The sequence below is a fragment of the Aplysia californica genome, unplaced genomic scaffold, assembly GCF_000002075.1.
Source record: "Aplysia californica isolate F4 #8 unplaced genomic scaffold, AplCal3.0 scaffold00321, whole genome shotgun sequence".
Classification (NCBI taxonomy): Eukaryota; Metazoa; Mollusca; class Gastropoda; order Aplysiida; family Aplysiidae; genus Aplysia; species Aplysia californica.
Genome location: NW_004797591.1, coordinates 34,538 through 37,681, shown reverse-complemented (window position 1 = coordinate 37,681; position 3,144 = coordinate 34,538). Strand labels below are relative to the sequence as shown.

Genomic DNA, 3,144 nt, shown 5'->3' with positions numbered 1-3,144 from the left:
TCGTTGGCCTTAAATTTTGCCAGTGAGAGCTAGATGTTGAAGACCTTTACGTCTATTTAGGTGTCCCAAAAACTGCATTTGTTGTTTCTTGATTGACATCATTGCCTATATCTCCAAATAACGTCTCAGAGGTGTTACCTGTTTTTTCATTCCGCTTTTTCCTCCTCCTATCAGTGTTGGCATAATTATGTTTCCTAATATTCTCATGCCGGCCTTGATGCGGTCGAATATTTCATAATTTAGCAGAACTTAGTATATAGTATATTATCCCAAAAAATGCTGTTTTGAGAAAATCGAAGTTTACCCCTTTTTCAGTTTCTTTAAAAGACAAGGTGAGTTTTCTCTATAACCCAACAAATATACACACCAATGAAACCAAACTTCTCCCTAAAGTAAGGGCAGTGCTCACTTTTGGTGTACATCAAGATTGATGGAAACCCCCGAAATCTAGGTTAGCCCACTTGTTTTTTAATAATGTAGCGACCGTACCAGCACTGATTTAAGAGGTTAATGTTCTAAATCACTTACAATTGGTCGCTTTTAAGGACAAGCGGGCTAACCCAGATTTTGGGGGTTTCCAGAAATCTTGACCTACACCAAAAGTGGGCATTGCCCTACCTATAGCAGAATTTTGGTTTCACTAGTGTGTATATTTCTTTGGTTATAGAGGAAAGTCTCCGGGTTTTTTTTTTTAAGAAACTGAACTACGGGCTAAAACTTTAGGCTAACTTAGATTTTCTCAAAACAGCATTTTCGGGATAGCCTCCATGTACTTAAAAGCGACCAACTATGGCACGAATATGGAAGCCATGTTATGTTTTGTATAGCGAGCACACAGAACGGGAAAATGCATTTTAAAACGATGTTTCTTCATTTTGAATATAATTGATAGGCCTATATGCCTTGGTAGCTCTAGCGTTTTCTCCCAACGTGATTGTAAAGTGGTTAGTCTTACAAGAAGTAATCGCACTGTACAAAATGATTATCCACCTTACATTCTGCGTTTCAGCGAAGTTTCGGAATCATTCTCTGTTATGTCGTCAATATATATTCTGAAGAGCCCCGAAAGATGATTAATTAATCAGTAGTTTGACTTTTCTCTAGTCGTTTGGACTCGAACTTTGCACCCCCCCCCAAGAAAACAACCTCAGGTTTAAAAAAAAAGAAAGAAAAATTGCTGACCATCAAGTTATAGGATGAAACAGGATTAGTGAATATGAATATGAGAGCGTATATATCCAACTATAGTTGATCTTTGTTTTCAATTCGTCGTGAGCAGTTTTCTGCATTGATTTTAAATGTTTTTCCATGACAGTAATAGTAATATAATTACACATTGGTAAGTCAATTGATTAAGAACTCTGCCGGTCGTTCGAAAAGAGAATATTCATATCTCCCTCATTACAGATCAAGGCTATAACAAGAGTAACCGTTTTTCTTTGAAATGGTGGTGACACCGATCAGCTAATTATATGTTTCAGTAGAGTTTCAAATAGTAGCGAATATTTATTAAGAATAAGAAGTCAAGTGTCTAAATTAAATTGCTGATATGAACTTAACTTTTCCCCCCCTTCCCACAACAAATTAAAATTGGGGCCTGGCGTTGGATTTTGGCTCCTGGGGTACACGTACATAATAACCAAACGGAACGGCTTCCCTGTGTTTCTTTAAATTACTTTGTAATAGGTTGGTTTTTGTTTGTTTGTTGTTGTTGTTGTTGTTTTGTTTTTTTCCGCGGATGAAAACGTGCTTGTTATAGGTCCCAAATGATGAATGAAAATAAGCAGGCTATAAGCCTATTCTTCTTAACAGAACTTAAAAAGGCCAACACCTTTATGCTGTCAGGAATACTCGTGGTTTCGTACAGTTTGGCGGATAAACAATTCAGAAGGCTTAAAAAGTTTACTCGGCAATATTGCCGAGTAAACAATTCGTATTTTTTATTGCCATGGAAACATTGAAAGGGTTATCGATCCGTTCTGCGTTACTCTCGCTCGCGCGCTCAGGCAGCCATTCATTGCAGGGCTTGCTGCTCACTCGTCACTGTTGCTAAAACGAGGTTTGCTCACAATATGGCTGCCGTGTGCAGGTAAATTCTCTCTCCTCGTATTGGCGTATGTATTTGTTGACAACTTACCATTCCGGATCTTGGTGCCGTGTTCAAGATTTCTATTTCTAATTATTTTGAGTACCCTGCCTAGTCCTAGTATTATCGTGATTTTATGAAGTCATATTTTTTAAGGATTATCCCTGCTGTTAAAAACAAACATTCCGGAGCAGGAACATTATAATTCTTTTTTATGTCTAGATTCTAGATATAATCTACCCGAACCTATATTATACTAAATCTCTAGATCTATAGTGGTTTGCACCGGTGTTATTCTATATTTCAAGAAGTCTTTACTTTATAGAATCTATTCTAGAGGCCAGTTCAGACCTTGTGCTTGGCCTTACCCTCTTGTAGTTTTTACTTTTTCTTCCTTTACGATGTGAGCTGAACTGTGAACGGTTTAGCTTAGCTAGATTCTAGATCTAGTCTAGATCTAGATCTAGATCTAGATCTCTATGCTGTCTTACATAAAAATGTGTGACTTGAGCTGTTCCAACCAGTCGAAAGTATAGTAGCCGGTCATTTCGTCACATGGTCATCTCCTCAAAACCCCAATTATGTGTGACGAAATGACTTTGCTATATATTTATATATAAAATTGTTATCTTTAAAAGAGTTTTGGAGGATCAGCCTTTGTATCTATAAAAAGCTTCTTTTTTTTTTAAAGTTATAGATCTAGATCTAGATCTAAATCTAGATCGAATATTAATGTAAATTAAATCTTCGTCTAAACTTTTTCGATAGAGCTGAACTGTGGAACAATAGAGATGTAGTTTTTAAAATAAAACAATGTTTAGTATAAAGAGTTTAATATAAAGACTTTATTTGAAAGTAAGGGTCTATATATCTTTTAGCAAAATTGCAGTATCATACGTTTCTATTAGCTAATTTATTTTTAACAGAACTAATTAATGATCCTGCCAATCACACCTTTAATCAATAATACTTTAAAATTTTGTTGATCTGACTCGATGGCGATTTTAATATTGCCAATAGGCCTACACATTATTTATGAACGGTGTAGCTGATCAGGT

The 3,144-nt window shown here is 36.0% G+C and overlaps 1 protein-coding gene across 1 annotated transcript in view; it reads left to right on the top strand.

Annotated features, from left to right (window-relative positions):
* Nucleotides 1-1,981: 1,981 nt before the first annotated feature.
* LOC101850017 (calcium-activated potassium channel slowpoke) overlaps nt 1,982-3,144 on the top strand; it is a 10,706-nt gene continuing 9,543 nt past the window's right edge. Inside the window, exon 1 of the mRNA XM_005102319.3 lies at nt 1,982-2,089. The gene's annotated coding sequence lies outside the window, so the exon portion shown is untranslated. The remainder of the gene's footprint in view (nt 2,090-3,144) is intronic.